Source organism: Gossypium hirsutum, chromosome A12 (assembly GCF_007990345.1).
Source record: "Gossypium hirsutum isolate 1008001.06 chromosome A12, Gossypium_hirsutum_v2.1, whole genome shotgun sequence".
NCBI lineage: Eukaryota > Viridiplantae > Streptophyta > Magnoliopsida > Malvales > Malvaceae > Gossypium > Gossypium hirsutum.
Genome location: NC_053435.1, coordinates 51,893,795 through 51,915,021, shown reverse-complemented (window position 1 = coordinate 51,915,021; position 21,227 = coordinate 51,893,795).

Sequence of the window (21,227 nt, the reverse complement as noted above, 5' to 3'; positions counted from 1 at the left end):
TTCCCTCCTTATTTTATTCACCTTTTTCCTTTTTTAATTCCTTTTTAATTTAATTGTTAACTAAACAAAACATATTAAATTAGAATAAGTGGAGCTCCATCACCCCTTGGCCGGCCACTCTACTTCTTTTGGGTAAATTGACATGCAAAACCACCCTTTTTGGTACATGCACTAATAGACCATTTTAAATTAGCCTATCATATTTCACCATGTCTCATATTTATCCCTATTCAATAATTTCTCATGTAATTGGCAAAATTAGGGAATGAAACCTCCACATATGCATGTACACATATAATAAGCATAGAATATAGCAATTAATTATTTTTATGACTCGGTTTTGTGGTCCCGAAACCACTTTCCGACTGGGGTCACACTATGGCTGTCACACTTGCATTCTCGAGTTTGCAACATACCAGGAGCTCAGAACCTATTCATGTATTCTTGAGTCCGCAACATACGTAAGAGCTCGAAACCTATTCCTATATTCTTAAGTTCGTAATGTAACACCTTATACCCGATTTGGTCACCGAGCCTGAATATTAGGACGCTACACCACCGTCTCAATTCGTATTCATCACAAATCGTTACATCATTACACATGAATCTTTTTTTTCTTTAATATAATATAATAGCATTCACATGAAATGTAAGTCATACATGCTCTTAGGAGGTTGAATTATGTTAAAAATTCATTGATTAATCATAAAATAAGTTCTAAACATGCATTAGGACCATTTAGCAAAATTTCCTAAGATGGTTACGTAGGTATTGATATTGGAAGAGTGGTATTGATAATTCTCTCAAGTGGTATCGATACATCTTGGAAAATCAATACCGGATTAGCTTACTATTTCTTGACTTAAAAACCCAACTTTTGGAAAATATCGGTACCATTGGAAAAGTATCAATAATTTTAACCTGAGTATTGGTACTCGTGATAAAATATCGATACCAATTTACTAAACTGTATCCTGCACTTTCAAAAATAACAGAGGTATCATTTTTAAAACCCAAATATCGATACCTTTATTCCAGGCCTTAAAAACTTAGTATTTATCATCACATAGATCATTCCAAATAGGTTCTAAATCTCATGAATCAATTGTCTCATAAAATAAGCACTGAAATGTCTTAAATAACATTCCCAAACACCATATTTGAAGTGCACAAATTACAAAGCATAATAGGCATGCAAATAACCAAAAATCATAGGAAAACCAACATAAAGTCTACCACATTGCTATTTATTCCCAAAATCACAAATAATTAAAAGAACACCTACTAATACCAACTAAAGCTTTGGCTTGGATCACCTTTTGAGACCACACCACATACACTAGTACTACTTATTTGCAGTGGTTAAAAAGGAGTGGGTGAGCTTAACAAGCTTAGTGAATGCTTAAAACAACCACTACACAAACAAGTCACCATGCATCGACTAAATAGACATGTAACATATTCATATCATATTCAACTCTAGTATCAAATTCAAAATTTAATCATCTTCCTTTTTTACAATTACACATTTATCATTTTAACCACATGATTATTTAAGCATGTACCATAACACATATAAACATTATTTAATCACATTTAGTCATATTATAAGATATTTTGGCTCTTGAGGTTATGAAACGTAAAGTGGACTCTGTCACCACTCATCGGATACACGGATCTCCAACACACCAAAATGACAAATAGTGTAACATCCTAGAAGAGGGCCTAGTCGTTATAGTGGTTTTGGGACCACAAATCTAACATAAAATTATTTATTTTATGATTATTATGAGGCCTAGTGTATGAGAATATGCATGTGTTAAAGTTTCATGAAGAAATTCTTTGAGTAAGGTGTCCAATTGGAAATTAGGGACTAAATTGAATAAATTAAAAAACTTGGATTCTAGAAGAAATTTGTATGAAATTTCTTTATATTATAAATTAGAAGGTCTTGGAGATAAATTTTCCCAATTTCTAAGTTTTTGAACAAAAATGGGCTTGCATGGATGAAATTTTCAAGAAAGGGCTTAAGGGTATTTTGGTCATTTGGCATTTTAATGAAATAAAATGGGAAAATGAACCAAAAATCAGCCATTTTCTCCCTTGTACCAGCCGAAACTCTCAAGCCCTCCACAGCTAGGGTTTGCAAGCTTTTCAAGCTCAATAGTAAGTGCTCCCAAGCCCCATTTTTAATGTTCTTTGTATTTTCGAAATCCCGGTAGCTTACTCTCTCCATTTCTACCCATATTTCATGCTAAGGTTCATGTTTAAAAATTTACCCATGCATGAGTTACTTGTATTTTGATGGTTTATGGAGGAATATGAAAATTGTTAAACATCTTTTCTTAGGTGATTTTCATGAAAAACCCTTAAAGGGACCTTTTTGTAAAAAGTTGTAAAATGTGTGGTAGAAATGAGAAAATAATGGAAAATATGGGCTGTCATAAGAGGGAGAAGTGTTCATCTAGGCTTGAGTAAGGTCGAAATTGCATGCGTTTCATTATACGAGCCTAGGGACTAAATCGTAAAAAAATAAAAGGCTAGGGGCAAAATAGTCATTTGGACTGAGGGTGGAATTTAGATTTGAAAAGCATAATGTAGAGTGTTAATGATTTAATTTTGTTGTTATAGACACCGAGGAACAAATTCCCGAGGTCGATCGAGGAAAATAGAAGATTTCGGAATAACCAAAACACAACACCGAAACGAATACCAAGTAAATTCGAATAACTTAAAGTAAACTCATAATGTGTCTAATTATATGATTTATGAATGCATGATGATTTTATTTATTGATGGCAAGAAATTCCATGAATTGTAACTCTGATAATGATATGTTGAAAAATTGTCTCGGTTGAGGTTGAAAAGGAAATTCGATGGATAAACCATGCTTGACATGTGAATTGAGTTCCTGCATGTGTTGCAGTAAGAATTTAGCCCGAACGGGTAATTTATTGATCTCAGTTATGAACAGGATCTAGCCCAGACGGGTGTTCCTTTAGATGACTGAGCCTCCCGAAGAATATATGTGCATTAAGGATTTAGCCCGGATGGGTAATCCGATTTGGGGTCTGAATTTAGCCTGGACTAGTAATTCAGATCCGAACTCATTAAGGGTGTTTGTCATTATAAGGGATTAAGCCTAGACTGGTAATCCCGACATCACCTTATAAGTTTACGATATGGGTAATTTAGCCTGGATTGGTAATTCCGTCGTAAGATGTGAGGTTCGCGGGAGGGCATAACTGAAATGATTATCCTTATGAATTGACGGATTATGGATACTCCATCGAGATTTCCTAGAAACTCAATGAGATTAATATGAGATATATGTACAAAATGAGATGTGGAATGATGAGCTCATCTAAGATAAGTTATATGGCGCTTTGTTATATGACTAATTCATTGATTGAGTGTTTATTATGTGGTAGGGAAGCCATTACATGCTTATTGATTTTATTACCTAATTTGGTTGCATGCTAATTACTTGGTAAGTTTAGTTTTTGATTATTCGAGCTTACTAAGCATGTAAATGCTAACCCCTCTCTTTTCCCTACTTTTCAGACCTTAAGGACTCGTAAGGATTGGAAGACGGTTGGGAAAGCCAGCACACTATCAAATAGACCAGCTTTGCTATAAAGACAATTCTATTATGTTGAACGGCATGTATAGGACTTTTGAGTATTTTGTTATATATGTCATTTGATTTGCCAAATGAAGGCATGTAAAGATATACCTATCTTTTTGTATATGGCCATAGGAATTGGCTTATTTTAAAATGGGCTATGACCTACAAATCTATGCAGGTTTACACTTCATATGATGGTTTGTTTCCAATTGGTAATGAGTCACAAGAACGAGCCAATCTTGAATGTGTTAAAGAGACATGGAATCCCCTTAAATACAAGATGGGAAATAACCTAGCATGTGTGAAACCAATGATATGAGGTTTCCATGCAATAAGTTTTGCAAAGAACATTTATAAGAGTATAATCTTGTTTTATTTTGCATTTGACAATCATTAAGTATAAGTGATAAAAAGGGTGACCAAAGGCTCGGAAAATAGCCTATTAGGGTCCACACGGTTGGACACACGGGCGTGTGTCTAGGCCGCGTGTGATACACGGGCCACTCCTATGGGTGTGTGGTATGGTCGTGCGTCCCCTACACCTAAAATTTTAAGTCAGTGTTGTATACGGGCAGGCCACACGGGTGTGTGATCTGGCCGTGTGCCCTTAATTGTATGATAAGGGTAAAGTCCGTGTTGCACATGAGCTGAGGGCATGGCGTGTCCCAAGCCACATGGGCGTGTGTGACCACATGGCTCCACCCACACGGGTGTGTGACCTTTTAAACAAGAGAAGTTTTCTAACGTGCCCAAAGTTTACCGAATGTTCTCGGTTTTGTCCCGAACTACCCCTAAGTATGTTTTAGGCCTCAAAGGCCTGTGTAAGGGATGAAATGTACATGTTTGAAAAGTTTTAAATTTGAGCAAAATTTGGTGACCCGATTTAACATGTTTGTGAGTGCGAAATCCCGGTAACGCCTCGAACCCTATCCCGACGTTAAATACGGGTGGAGGGTGTTACATTTAGTGGTATCAGAGCTACGATTTAGTCGATTCTAGGACTACCGTAGAGGATATTGAGGTTTACTATACTTGCCATTATTCGAATATTGATAGTGTGACATCTCCTAATTGTTTAAATTGTTTTGAATATAGTAAATGTCTTCCAATCAAGCACAAGATGAGTCCGAGGGAGCTGAGAGCCATGCTCTAGCTTCCGTACAACGAGCTGTATCTAGTAGTAGAAGGCTTATGTTTGAAGGCCGAGAAGAGGCCTGAGCTGCCTTCTTTGATATGATGGACGAATGGTTTGGGGATTACCTGAGGAATCGCCCCAACATACTAAAGCCTCTCCCGCCCCCTAACCAACCTGATGATGATGTGCCACGAGGTATAACACCGGTAAGAATTGGTAAGGCCCCTGTAGAGAAGCTTAGAAAGTAAGGGGCTGAGGAATTTAGAGCTAAAATCGAGGATGATGCTGAAAGAGTCGAGTTCTAGCTCGAGAATACTACACGGGTGTTAGATGAATTGTCGTGCACACCCGAGGAGTGTTTAAAGTGTGCCGTGTCCCTCTTGAAGAATACTGCATACAATTGGTGGAAGATTGTATCCTCGGTAGTACCAAATGAAAATATGACTTAGGATTTCTTCCAAGCAGAGTTTAGGAAGAAATACATTAGCCAAAGGTTTTTAGACTCGAAGCGAAATGAGTTCGTAGAACTTAAATAAGGGAACAAAACTGTAGCAGAATACGAAAGAGAATTCGTGAGGCTAAGTCAGTATGCAACTAAATGGGTCCAAACTGAGTTAGAAATATGCAAACTCTTCAATGAAGGTCTGAATGAGGAAATTAAGTTGTTGATTGGGATCCTTGAAATACGGCAGTTTGCCGCATTGGCTGATCGGGCCAAGAAGGCCAAAGAGCTTAATAATGAAAGAAAGTAAGCAAAGAGAGATGCTCGAGTTGCGAGCAAGAGGTCTAGCTGTAAAACACCCTCATTTTCTACGAAGAAAGCAGGGAGTCAACATGAGCACTCCACTTCATCAATAGGATATTCGGGTAGAGCGAGAGGCTCTAAACGACGAAGTCAGAAGGCTTCCTCCCCGATGGTAACTAGTGTGGGGAGTGTAGATGATCAAAATCTGAAGTGTAAGGGTTGCAACAAATTTCACTTCAGAGAGTGCCGAATGAAGAGCGGCGCATGTTTTAGATGTGGTTCTATTGATCACTTTCTCAGGGACTGCCCTGAACGAGTTGAAAAAGAAGCAGAAGTAGCCCCGAAGTCGAGTGCTCCCATTGCGTGAGGTAGACCTTCAAGATATCCTGAAAGTTCCAGTGGTAGACGGATCGCGACTAAAGACACTGCAAAACTAGAGGTTCAAGCTCTGGCAAGAACGTATGTGATATGTACCTGAGAGGAAGCCTCTGCTCCTGACGTTAACACGGGTACTTTTTCTCTTTTCAATACATGTGTTATTGTCATAATTGATCCGTGGTTGACGCATTGATATATTTGCATGAGATTGGTATCTAGTATGAACATACCCATTGAGCCTACCAAATTTATTATTAAAGTGTCGAACCCACTAAGCACATTAGTCCTGGTTGATAAGGTCTGTAAGAATTGTCCTTTAACGATTTAGGGTAATTGTTTTCCGGCTAACCTTATGTTGTTACCATTTGATGAATTCGATGTAATACTTGGTATGGATTGGTTAGCCCTGCATGATGTAATTGTAAATTATGGTTGTAAGTATATTAAATTGAAATGCCTGAATGGTGAGATTCTATGGGTCTATTCAAGAGAATTGAGTTCGCCGCCGGTTGTAATCACGGCAATGGTTGTTCAAAGATATATGAGAAAAGGGTATGAAGCCTACCTTGCATTTGTATTGAATACTAAAGAAACAGAGTTGAAGATTGAGTCTGTGCTGACAGTATGTGAGTATCCAGATGTGTTCCTGAAAGAATTACCCGAATTACCTCCTGAAAGGGAGATAGAGTTTGGTATTGAATTGGTGCTAGGGATAGCTCCCATTTCTATTGCTTAGTATAGAATGACGCCAACTAAGCTGAAAGATTTAAAAGCACAGTTGCAAGAGTTCACGGATAAAGGGTTTGAAAGGCCAGGTTTTTCACCTTGGGGTGCCCCCGTACTATTTGTAACGAAGAAAGATGGTTCGATGAGGCTATGTATAGATTACCACAACTGCATAAGGTAACTATCAAGAATAAGTATCCTTTGCCAAGGATTGATGATTTGTTTAACCAATTGAGAGGAGCCACCGTGTTCTCTAAGATAGACTTGAGGTCTGGCTATTATCAGCTGCGAGTTAAAGAATCGGATGTACCTAAAACAACTTTCAGGACGAGGTATGGTCATTATGAATTTCTTGTCATGCCATTTGGGCTGACGAATGCACCGACCGTATTTATGAATCTAATGAATAGGATATTTTGGCCATATTTGGATAGTTTGTCATTGTGTTCATTGATGACATTTTGATTTACTCCAAAGATGAGACAGAGAATGCGAAGCACCTGAGAATTGTGTTGCAGACCTTGTGGGAAAAGCAACTGTATGATAAGTTTAGCAAGAGTGAGTTTTGGCTCTAGGAAGTCAGATTTTTGGGTCATATTGTTTCGGGTGAAGGCATCCAAGTTGATCCAAGTAAGATCTCTGCTATCATCGAATGGAAGCCGTCTAAAAATGTAACCGAGGTTAGAAGCTTTTTGGGTCTAGCCGGTTACTATCGAAGGTTTGTGAAAGGATTCTCTATTATATCGACTCCAATGACGAGATTGTTATAGAAAGACATTAAATTTGATTGGACGGAAAGTGTCAGCAAAGTTTTGAGAAGTTGAAGACACTACTGACTAAAGCTCTTATTTTAGTATTGCCTGAGTCGGGAAAAGAGTTTGTGGTCTACAGTGATTCATCCTTAAATGGATTGGGTTGTGTACTTATGCAAGATGGCAAAGTAATAGCCTATGTTTCATGGCAGTTGAAACCGCACGAGAAGAACTATCCGACACACGACCTAGAACTAGCCGCCATCGTTTTTGCTTTAAAAATTTAGAAGCATTATTTATATGATGAGACTTGCCATATATTCACAGACCACAAGAGTTTGCAGTATTTGATGACTCAAAAAGAATTGAATCTGAGACAACGGAGATGGTTAGAATTAATTAAGGATTATGATTTGATCATTGACTATCCCTCGGGAAAGTGAATGTGGTCGTGGACGCGTTAAGTAGAAAATCCTTATTTACATTAAGGGCCATGGATACTCGATTGACATTACTTGATGATGGTTCAGTCTTGGCAGAGCTAGAGGCTAGGCCAACATTTCTTTAGGAAATCTATAATACTCAAACTAATGATGATGACTTGCAAGCTAAAAGGACTCAATATGAGTCAGGTATTGAATCAGATTTTCGGATTGGTTCTGATGGGTGTTTGATATTCAGAGATAGGGTTTTTGTACCAAAGACAATGAGCTTATTCAGAAAATCTTGCAAGAAGCACATAATAACCATTTGTCAATTCACCCGGGAAGTACCAAGATGTACAATGATTTGAAGAAAATGTGCTGGTAAAACGGCATGAAAAGAGATATTTCTGAATTTGTATCGAAATGCTTGGTATGTCGACAAGTTAAAGCTGAACATCAAGTACCTTCAGGTTTGTTACAGCCTGTGATGGTCCCCAAATGGAAGTGGGACTAAGTTACTATGGATTTTGTGATAGGTGTAATATCCCGAATTAGGGCCTAATCGGAATAGTGGTTTCGTGACCACAAATCTGAGATAGAAATAATTATTTTATAATTATTTTAATGTTTATGATATGATTGCATGATTGTGTGAAAATTTCGTGATGAAATCCTATGCCTAAAGTGCTTAAATTGAAATTAGGGACTAAATCGAATAATTTGCAAAAATTTGCATTCTAGGCCTTTTTAGTATGAAATTGCTTTGGAATATTAATGAGAAGGTCTTAAATAGCAATTTCACCAATTTCTAAGTCTATGGACAAAAATTGGACATGGATGGAATTTTTGGAAAGTTTAGTAGTAAGGGCATTTTGGTCATTTAGTTATTAAAACGAATTAAAAACAAAATTAAAAGTCAATTTTTGTCCATCTTCTTCATTAGGCCGAAATTTCAAGGGTTCTCCATAGCTAAGGTTTGTTTCAAGCTTCCAAGTTCCATAGTAAGTGATTCCAAGCCCCGTTTTTAATGTTCTTTACGTTTTTAGAATCCCGGTAACTCGAATTAACTTATGCTAGCAATAATTCAACCTAGGGTTCATATTTGGAAAAATACCCATAAGTGAAATTTGTATATTTTGGTGTTTTATGATAGAATATGAGGTTTTAAATTATGTTAGACAACTTGTGCTACTCGGTTTTAAACGAACACGAGTAAAAGCGCTTAATCGGTAAAAATACCTAATAGTCATAAGTACATGTTAGAGTGTGAATTTGATGTTGCCATAGAAGGGAAAAAATGATCAGCATGTCATAAAACATAATAATAAGGGATGAATTTTAATTCCGGAGCTGAGTGGCAAAAGTGGAATTATGCAAAAGTTTAGGGGCAAAAATGTTATTTTGCCAAAGTTTGTATTAAAGACTGTTTTGATGAATGTATGTATTAAATAAGATTAATTTCGCATTATAGAGTAAGAGAAATGAGATTCAAGTTGCGATCGAGGGAAAAACAAAGTTTACGAAGAATAGGCTCGATTGCTAATATTTTGTATCGAGGTAAGTTCATGTGTAAATGTAGTAACATAATTATCATTTTGAGCAATTTAATGTTGTTTATATGATATGATGCTTATTATTATCATGAATTGTTATGTTTTGTGGTTATTGTTGAAAATATGTAATTATGTGAATTACTTGATGAGTATGAACTATCACTGAGTATCAGTTCTGATATTCCGTGGAAGACGGCAAAGATGTGAGATTGAGGAAAAAGCCCGTTTGAACCTTAGGAATAGATTAGAATACAAGTGACATGTCACTAGGATACATGAGTTCCAAACTCATTGAGTTGAGTCCGAGTTCGTGAAATGTAACTAGGCATCTGAACTTGTTGAGTTGAGTCCGAGTTCACTTATGGATGCGAACGCCCGAGCTCGTTGAGTTGAGTCCGAGTTCACTTATGGGCGGGTTACATGGTAGCTTGGCTATATAAGTTTCGCAGGCTATTGAGTTTGTCTAGCTGCTGGTATGACACTTACGTTCATGAAATCCGCGTATTCGAATTATATTCCGATGTGTTCAACGGGTGAATCTTAAGTGAATGAGAAGAATGCCTATAACGAAGGTGACATATTGGTAAGTGTGATGAATGAGAAAATTTGACAGGTATGTACTTAAATCCTCGGGTTGAGAACTTGGCATGATGAAATCGTAGAAAGATATTAAATGCAAATGAAACATGAATTTCTTGGTGTTGTTTATGCAAATGATGTTTTATGTGGAATTTCATGATTATGTTACTTGCTATTTGCATGTGAACTTACTAAGCATTTATGTTTACCCCTTCTTTTCATTCATTTTAGTTGTTGACAAGCCGGCTTGAGAATCGGGATAGGCCGAAGACTCGTTCACACTATCCAAAGACCTAAATTGGTAAAATGGCTTGTATATTTTGAATGTGGCATGTATAGCATTATACTCACTTTGTGTAAATGATCTTATGATATGGTAAATGCGTGATGTGGAAATGCTTGTTGTTGATTAGCTATTGGAATGGCTAATCAAAATTTATATTTAGTGTTATGTATGCTTAATGTATTACCTACTCCATGGAAAACCATAAAATGGTGAAATTTGCTATAAACAGAGTCATACAGGAGCAGTGATGTGAATTTTAAAAATCTCTAAAAATAGTAAGAAATGGAATTAAATGATGAATAAGTTATGAAATTGAAGCCTGATGAGTCTATTTTCATATACATGGAACAAAACAGGTAAATGAGTTATATTTTGTGAGATATTTAAATTTTTGTGAAACAAGGTCAGAGCGATTTCTGAACCCCCTGTTCTGACTCTGGAAATTCACCAAAAATTGTACAAAAACAATTAGAGGTCATGCTTTATATGTAAACATTCCTTATTGAGTTTGTTTTAACAGAAACAAACGGCATAGTCTTTTTAGTTCTGTACAAAGATAATAGTGATTCGTAATACACAAGGGTCAGAGTAGTCAAACCCTAAAATAGGGAAGAATTTAACTAATAAACTGTACTAATTGGCTCAACCAAAAATTCTAGAAAAAAATTAGTAAATAGATATATGAGTCTAGTTTCAAGGAAAATTTACAGATATTAATTCAAGTTTCGGGAACTCGAGATATGAATTTTAAACGACTGTGAGGTAGTTGGCCAGCTTGTCTGGAAATTTTAAAAATAAATTGTTTGAGCTGTTAAATTAATGAATTAAGTTTAGTAACACCTCAAGCTCGAATCTGGAGATGGTCTCGGGCGTGAGGGTATTACATTTAGTGGTATCAGAGCAGGTTTAGTCAGTTCTCGGACTAATGTGTTGTATGTACGGGTTTTGCTATACATGGCATATATATATTGTGATAGTGTGACGACTTCTGACCTTTTAAATGATTTTTTTTATAGTAAATGGATCCCGATCCAGTTGCGGCTGATGATGTAGAGAGTAATGCACCAGCTCCGGATGAAGGGGCGGTGCCAACTGAAAATCCACCTCTTACTGTTGGTCAAGAGGAGGAGAAGGATCTCGAGAAGCCTTTCTCCAGATGATGAGTGCTTGGTATACTGAGTTCGTTCGTACGAACCCGAATGCACAACCTCCCCAACCTCCCCCGATTCCTCAACCTGTACCCCCGATGCCTCAAGGTGTAGATCTGATGAAATTTCACAGAACTTCAGTTGACAAAATCCGTAAGCAAGGGGTCGAAGAATTTAGGGCAAATATTGATGATGATGCCGAGAAAGCAGAGTTTTGGCTTGAAAATTCTATTCGGGTATTTGATGAATTATCTTGTACACCTGAGGAATGCTTAAAATGTGCTATATCGTTGTTGAGGGATTCAGCTTATCATTGATGGAAGACATTGACTTCAGTAGTACCGAAAGAGAAAATAACTTGGGAGTTCTTTCAAGAAGAATTTCGAAAGAAATACATCAGTGAAAGATTTATTGATCAGAAGCGTAAAGAGTTTCTTGAATTAAAGCAGGGGAACATGACAGTTATAGAATACGAAAGGGAGTTCGTCAGGTTGAGTAAGTATGCTAGAGAATATATTCCTACAGAAGCTAAAATGTGCAGACGATTTGAAGACGGACTCAATGAAGACATCAGAGTATTTGTTGGGATTCTTGAATTAAAAGAAATGGTAGTACTGGTTGATCGAGCTTGCAAGGCTGTAGAACTACTTAAAGAGAAGAAAAAAGTAGAGGCTGAGACTAGAAATTGGAAGAAAAGACCGATGAGCAGTTCATTCTCACAGCAATCTAAAAAATCTAGAAATATGAATCCTCGTTCACAGGTTTCGACTGGACAATCATATAGAAATTTTAAGAAGCAAAATGTGGGTCCTAAATCTCAGACTACTTCTACGACTAGTGTGGGAAATACGAGATTCGTTAAGCCCGAGTGCTAGCGGTGTGGCAGAAATCATTTTGATTCATGTAGAGCGAATGAATGTTTTCGGTGTGGTTCTCCGGATCATTTTATTAGAGACTGCCCAGAGAGAATTGAGAAAGAAAAAGTTCAGAGTGTAAAAGTTAGTGGTAGAAAAATTTTAAAGTGTAAAAGTTAGTGGTGCAGACTCGAGGGGAAGATATTCGAGAAAAGCTAGAAATGAAGCAAGCAGCAAGAATGTAGCCAGAGATTCAGTAGTTAAATCTGAAGCAAGGGCTCCAGCTAGAACTTATGCTATAAAGGCACGTGAATATGCTTCATCACCTGACGTGATTACTGGTATATTTTCTCTTTATGATGTTAATGTTATTGCTTTGATTGATCCCGGTTCTACTCATTCATATGTATGCATGAAACTGGTGTCTAGTATGAATATACTTGTTGAGAACACAAAATTTATGATTAGAGTGTCGAATCCGTTAGGCAAATGTGTGATAGTTGATAAAGTATGCAAGAAATGCCCTTTAATGAGTTGGGGTCATTACTTTCCGGCCGACTTGATGTTGTTGCCGTTTGATGAATTTGATGTTATTTTGGGTATGGATTGGTTGACATTGCATGATCCTATAGTAAATTGCAAAGAAAAGGTTATAGAATTAAAGTGTGAAAGTGGTGAAATTCTGCGGGTTGAACCAGACAAATCAGAGGCATTATCTAGTATGATTTCTTCAATGTCGGCTCAGAGATATTTGTAAAAGGGTTATGAAGCTTATTTGGCGTATGTAATTAATACAAAAGAAATTGAAAAGAAAGTTGAATCAGTGCCGGTTGTGTGTGAATTTACGGATGTATTTCCAGAAGAATTACTGGGTTTGCCTCCAGTCAGGAAAGTAGAATTTGGTATTGATTTGATACCGGGAATAGCTCTGATCTCAATTGCTTCGTATAGAATGGCACCAGCAGAGTTAAAAGAATTAAAGTCGCAATTGCAAGAGTTGACTGACAAAGGCTTTGTGAGACCGAGTTTTTCACCTTGGGGTGCTCCTGTGTTATATTTGTGAAAAAGAAGGATGGTTCTATGAGATTGTGTGTTGACTATCAGCAATTAAACAAGATGACAATCAAGAACAAGTATCCGTTGCCGAGAATTGATGATTTTTTTGATCAGCTGAAAGGAGCGACATGGTTTTCAAAGATTGACTTGAGATCTGGGTACTACCAGCTGCGAGTAAAAGAGTCGAATGTGCCTAAAACTGCTTTTAGAACAAGGTACGATCATTATGAATTTTTAGTTATGCCATTCGGGTTAACAAATGCTCCTACTGTGTTTATGGATTTGATGAATCGCATATTTCGGCCATACTTGGACAAATTTGTTGTGGTATTTATAGATGACATCTTAATTTATTTGAAAGATGAGATAGCGCATGCCGAACACTTGAAAATAGTTTTGCAAACTTTGAGAAATAAGTAGTTATATGCCAAGTTTAGTAAAAGTGAATTTTGGCTTCGGGAAGTTGGATTTTTGGGTCACATTGTTTCAGGTGATGGTATACGGGTTGATCCTAGTAAAATTTCGGCCATTATTGATTGGAAACCACCGAAAAATGTAACCGAGGTTAGAAGTTTCTTGGGGCTAGCTGGGTATTATCGGTAGTTTGTAAATGGATTTTCTATGATTACTGCTCCTATGACTAGACAACTCCGAAAGGATGTTAAATTTTAATGGACGGAAGAATGTCAACAGAGTTGTGAAGAATTGAAAATGTTTTAACTGAAGCACCAGTGTTGGTACAACCCGAATCAGGTAAAGAATTTGTGGTGTATAGTGATGCTTCTCGAAATGGCTTAGGATGTGTACTTATGCAAGAAGGAAAAGTGGTGGCTTATGCTTCGAGGCAGTTAAAATCTCACGAAAGGAATTATCCGACTCATGATTTGGAATTGCCTGCTATAGTGTTTGCTTTGAAGATTTGGCGACATTATTTGTATGGTGAAAAGTGCTAAGTATATACCGACCACAAAAGTCTTAAGTACTTAATGTCACAAAAAGACTTGAATTTGAGACAACGAAGATGGTTAGAGTTATTGAAAGATTACGAGCTTGTTATTGACTACCATCCGGGAAATGCGAATGTGGTTGCCGATACTTTAAGCAGAAAGTTGCTATTTGCTTTGAGAGCTATGAACACTCGGTTAAAGGTATCTGATGATGGTTCGATTCTAGCAGAGTTAAGAGCAAAACTGATGTTTCTACAAGAGATTTGTTAAGCTCAGAAAAATGATCAAGATTTGCAAGCCTAGAGAAAACAGTGTGAAGCTGATACGTGATCAGATTTTAGAATCGGTTCTGATGGTTGCTTGATGTTTGAAAACCGAATTTACGTACCGAAAAATGATGAGTTGATTCAAAAGATTTTGCATGAAGCACATAATGGTTGTGTGGCAGTTCATCCGGGCAGTACGAAAATGTATAATAACTTGAAGAAAATGTACTGGTGGAGTGGAATAAAAAGAGATATTTTCGAGTTTGTATCAAAGTGCTTAGTTTGTCAACAAGTGAAAGCTGGACACCAAGTACCTTCGGGATTACTACAGCCTATCATAGTTCCTGAATGGAAATGGGATCGGATTACTATGGATTTTGTATTAGGGTTGCCATTAACTCCGGGGAACAAAAATGCCATCTGGGTAATAGTTGACAGACTGACTAAATCGACTCATTTTATTCCGGTACGTACGAATTATTCTCTTAATAAGTTGGTTGAATTGTATATCCGTGAGATTGTTAGACTTCATGGAATACCTTTGTCAATCATTTTGGATAGAGATCCGAGATTTACTTCACAGTTTTGGCAAAAGTTGCAAGAGGCATTAGGTACGAAGTTAAATTTCAGCACTGCCTTTCATCCACAAACTGATGGACAATCAGAGAGAGTAATTCAGATTCTTGAATACATGCTCAGATGTTGCGTATTGGAATTCAAGGTAGTTGGGAAAGATACTTACTGTTGGTAGAATTTGCTTATAATAATAGTTATCAGACGAGTTTGAAGATGGCACCTTATGAAGCATTGTATGGTCGTAAAAGTCGGATGCCATTGTATTGGACTGAACTCAAGGAAAATCAGATTTATGGAGTTGGTCTAATAAAAGAAACCGAAGAAAAGGTGAAAGTGATTCGAGATTGTTTGAAAGCTGCTTCAGATAGACAGAAATCTTATGCGGATTTGAAACGAAAGGAAATTGAGTTTCAAGTTGGTGATAAGGTATTTTTAAAAGTATCTCCATGGAAGAAAGTCCTTAGATTTGGACGGAAGGGCAAGTTAAGTCCGCGTTTTATTGGACCGTATGAAGTAATTGAAAGAATTGGACCAGTAGCTTATCGGTTAGCATTTCCATTTGAATTACAGAGGATGCATGATGTTTTCCATGTATCTATGCTACGTCGGTATCGTTCGGATCCTTCACATGACAGAAGTTGAGCTACAGCTGGATATGACTTATAAAGAAGAACCGATTAAGATTTTAGCTCGAGAAGTCAAACAACTAAGAAATAAAAGTGTCGCTCTCGTGAAAGTATTGTGCAAAAGCACGGGGTAGAAGAGACTACATGGGAACATGAGGAAACTATGAGAAACCAATACCCAAACCTGTTTACTGGTAAGATTTTCGAGGACGAAAATCCTTAAAGGGGGGTTCGAAGACGAAAATCCTTAAAGGGGGGAGAGTTGTAATATCCTGAATTAGGACCTAATCAGAATAGTGGTTTTGTGACCACAATTTCCATGATTGTGTGAAAAATTCGTGTTGAAATCGTATGCCTAAAGTGCTTAAATTGAAATTAGGGACTAAATCAAATAATTTGCAAAATTTGCATTCTAGGATTTTTTTAGTATGAAATTGCTTTGGAATATTAATGAGAAGGTCTTAAATAGCAATGTGACCAATTTCTAAGTCTATGGACAAAAATTGGACATGGATGGAATTTTTGGAAAGTTTAGTAGTAAGGGCATTTTGGTCATTTAGTTATTAAAATGAATTAAAAATAAAATTAAAAGCCAATTTTTGTCCATCTTCTTCATTAGGCCGAAATTTCAATGGTTCTCCATAGCTAGGGTTTGTTTCAAGCTTCCAAGCTCCATAGTAAGTGATTCCAAGCCCCGTTTTTAATATTCTTTACGTTTTTGGAATCCCGGTAACTCGAATTAACTTATGCTAGCAATAATTCAACCTAGGGTTCATATTTGGAAAAATACCCATAAGTGAAATTTGTGTATTTTGGTGTTTTATGATAGAATATGAGGTTTTAAATTATGTTAGACAACTTGTGCTACTCGGTTTTAAGCGAAAACGAGTAAAAGCGCTTAATCGGTAAAAATACCTAATAGTCATAAGTACATGTTAGAGTGTGAATTTGATGTTGTCATAGAAGGGAAAAATGATCAGCATGTCATAAAACATAAGAATAAGGGATGAAGTTTAATTCCCGAGCCTAGGGGCAAAAGTGTAATTTTGCAAAAGTTTAGGGGCAAAAATGTAATTTTTCTAAAGTTCGTATTAAAGACTGTTTTGATGAATGTATGTATTAAATAAGATTAATTTGGCATTGTAGATCAAGATAAATGAGATTCAAGTCGTGATCGAGGGAAAAATAAAGTTTACGAAGAATAGGCTCGATTGCTAATATTTTGTATCGAGGTAAGTTCATGTGTAAATGTAGTAACATAATTGTCATTTTTAGCAATTTAATGTTGTTTATATGATATGATGCTTATTATTATCATGAATTGTTATGTTTTGTGGTTATTGTTGAATAATATGTAATTATGTGAATTACTTGATGAGTATGAACTATCACCGAGTATCGGTTCCGATATTCCGTGGAAGACAGCAAAGATGTGAGATCGATGAAAAGGCCCGTTTGAACCTTAGGAATAGATTAGAATACAAGTGACATGTCACTAGGATACTTGAGTTCCGAACTCGTTGAGTTGAGTCCGAGTTCGTGAGATGTAACTAGGCATCCGAACTCGTTGAGTTGAGTCCAAGTTCACTTATGGATGCGAACGCCGGAGCTTGTTGAGTTAAGTCCGAGTTCACTTATGGGCGGGTTGCATGGTAGCTTGGTTACATAAGTTTCGCAGGCTATTGAGTTTGTCTAGCTGCGGGTATGACACTTACGTTCATGAAATCCGCGTATTCGAATTATATTCCGATGTGTTCAACGGGTGAATCTTAAGTGAATGAGAAGAATGCCTAAAACGAAGGTGAAATATTGGTAAGTTTGATGAATGAGAAAATTTGACAGGTATGTGCTTAAATCCTCAGGTTGAGAACTTGGTATGATGAAATCATAGAAAGATATTAAATGCAAATGAAACATGAATGTCTTGGTGTTGTTTATGCAAATGATGTTTTATGTGGAATTTCATGATTATGTTACTTGCTATTTACATGTGAACTTACTAAGCATTTATGCTTACCCCCTTCTTTTCATTCATTGTAGTTGTTGACAAGCCGGCCTGAGAATTGGGATAGGTCGAAGACTCGTTCACACTATCCAAAGACCTAAATTGGTAAAATGGCTTGTATATTTTGAATGTGGCATGTATAACACTATACTCACTTTGTGTAAATGATCTTATGATATGGTAAATGAGTGATGTGGAAATGCTTGTTGTTGATTAGCTATTGGAATGGCTAATCAAAATTTATATTTAGTGTTATGTATGCTTAATGTATTACCTACTCCATGGAAAATCATAAAAATGGTGAAATTTGCTATAAACAGAGTCATACAGCAGCACTGATGTGAATTTAAAAAATGACTAAAAATAGTAAGAAATGGAATTAAATGATGAATAAGCTATGAAATTGAAGCCTAATGAGTCTATTTTCATATATATGGAGCAAAACAGGTAAACGAGTTATATTTTGTGAGATATTTAAATTTTTGTGAAACAGGGTCAGAGTAATTTCTGAATCCCCTATTCTAACTTTAGAAATTCACTAAAAATTGTACAAAAACAATTAGTGGTCATGCTTTATATGTACAAATCCCTTATTGACTCTAGTTGTAATAGAAACAAATGGCATAGTATTTTGAGTTCTGTACAAAGATAATAGGGGTTCATAATACACAGGGGTCAGAGTAGTCAAACCCTAAAATAGGGGAGAATTTAACTAATAAACTGTACTAATTGGCTTGATAAAAAATTCTAGAAAAACATTAGTAAATATATATATGAGTCTAGTTTCAGGGAAAATTTATGGATCTTAATTTTGAGTTTCGAAACTCGAGATATGAATTTTTAAGCGACTGTGACGCAGTTGGCCTACTTGTCTGGAAATTTTAAAAATAAATTGTTTGAGCTGTTAAATTAATGAATTATGTTTAGTAACACCTCAAGCTCGACTCTGGCGACGGTCTCGGGCGTGAGGGCTTTGCAATAGGATTTTCGTTAACGCCAAAAAAGAAAGATGCCATATGGGTCGTAGTGGATAAGTTGACGAAGTCGATTCATTTTATTTCGGTAAGGACAGATTCTTCTCTCGATAGATTGGTTGACTTGTACATTTCTGAGATTGTAAGATTGCATGGAGTACCATTGTCGATTATTTCAGACAGAGACCCGAGGTTCACATCCAGATTTTGGAAGAAGTTTCAAGAATCCTTGGGTACTAAGTTAAGCTTTAGTACAGCTTTTCACCTGCAGACTGATGGTCAATCTGAACGGATGATTCAAATTCTTGAGGATATGTAGCGATGTTTCATTCTCAAATTTTAGGGTAGCTGGGAAAAATACTTGCCGTTGGTAGAATTTTCCTGCAACAACAATTTTCAAACAAGTTTGAAGATGGTACCTTGTGAGGCCTTGTATGGCAGGAAGTGCCAAACTCCATTGTACTGGACAGAACTCAAGGAAAGTCAGATTCGTGGAGTAGATCTGATTAAGGAAACTGAAGAAAAAGTTAAAGTGATACGAGATTGTTTAAAAGCAGCATCGGATAGGCAAAAATCATACACTGATCTGAAAAGAAAGGAAATTGAGTTCCAAGTTGGAGATAAAGTATTTTTGAAAGTATCTCTATGGAAAAAAATGTTGAGATTTGGTCGGAAAGGCAAACTGAGTCTACGATTTATTGGTCCGTATGAGATCACCGAAAAAGTTGGGCCATTAGCCTATCGTTTGGCATTGCCGCCAGAACTAGAAAAGATTCATGATGTGTTCCATGTATCCATGTAAGGCGATATCGATCAGACCCCTCTCGTGTGATTTCACCGGCAGAGATTGAAATTCGACCGGGCAGGAGAGGAACAAATTAAGATTTTGGCCCGTGCGATTAAAAGGTTGAGGAATAAAAATGTGACCCTAGTAAAGGTTTTATGGCATCGACATGGTGTAGAAGAGGCTACGTAGGAGCCAGAAGAAACCATGAGAAGCCAATATCTGATCCTGTTTACTAGTAAGACTTTCGAGGACGAAAATCCCTAAGGGGGGAGACATGTAACATCCCGAAATAGGGCCTAGTTGGAATAGTGGTTTTGGGACCACAATCCGACATCAAAATATTTATTTTATGATTATTATAAGGCCTAGTATATGAGAATATGCATGTGTTAAAGTTTCATGGAGAAATTCTTTGAGTAAGGTATCCAATTGGAAATTAGGGGCTAAATTGAATAAATTGCAAAACTTGGATTCTAGAAGCAATTTGTATGAAATTGCTTTAGATTATAAATTAGAAGGTCTTGGAGAGAAATTTTCCCAAATTCTAAGTTTTTGGATAAAAATGGGCTTGCATGGATGAAATTTTAAAGAAATGGCTTAAGGGCATTTTGGTCATTTGGCATTTTAATGAAATAAAATAGGAAAAATGAACCAAAAATCAGCCATTTTCTCCCTTGTACCAGCCAAAACTCTCAAGCCCTCCATAGCTAGGGTTTGCAAGCTTTTCAAGCTCAATTGTAAGTGCTCCCAAACCCCCTCTTTAATATTCTTTGTATTTTTGAAATCCCGATAGCTTACTCTCTCCATTTCTACCCATATTTCATGCTAGGGTTCTTGTTTAACAATTTACCATGCATGATTTACTTGTATTTTGATGGTTTATAGAGGAATATGAAAGTTGGAGGTGTGTTAAACGTCTTTTCCTAGATGATTTTCATGAAAAACCCTTAAAGGGACCTTTTTGCAAAAGTTGTAAAATGTGTGGTAGAAATGAGAAAATAATGGAAAATATGGGCTGCCATAAGAGGGAGAAGTGTTCAGCTAGGCTTGGGTAAGGTAGAAATTGCATGTGTTTCATTATACGAGCCTAGGGACTAAATCGTAAAAATGTGAAAGGTTAGGGGCAAAATGGTTATTTGGACAGGGGTGGAATTTAGACTTGAAAAGCATAATGTAGAGTGTTAATGACTTAATTTTGTTGTTATAGACCCCGAGGAACAAATTCCGGAGGTCAATCGAGGAAAACAAAAGATTTCAGAATAACCAAAACACGACACCGAAACAATATCAGGTAAGTTCGGATAACTTAAAGTAAACTCATAATGTGTCTAATTATACGATTAATGAATGCATGATGATTGTATTTATTGATGGAATGAAATTACATGAATTGCAACTCTGATAATGATATGTTGAAAAATTGTCTCGGTTGAGGTTAAAAAGGAAATTCGATGGATAAACCATGCTTGACATGTGAATTGAGATCCTGCATGTGTTGCAGTAAGGATTTAGCCGACATGGGTAATTCGTTGATCTCAATTATGAAAAGGATCTAGCCTGGATGGGTATTCCTTTGGATGATTAAGCCTTCCGAAGAATATATGTGCATTACAGATTTAGCCCGGATGGGTAATCCGATTTGGGGTCTGAATTTAGCCTGGACTGGTAATTCAGATCTGAACTCATTAAGGGTGTTTGTCGTTATAAGGGATTTAACCTGGATTGGGAATCCCGACATCACCTTATGAATTTACGATATGGGGAATTTAGCCTGGACTGGT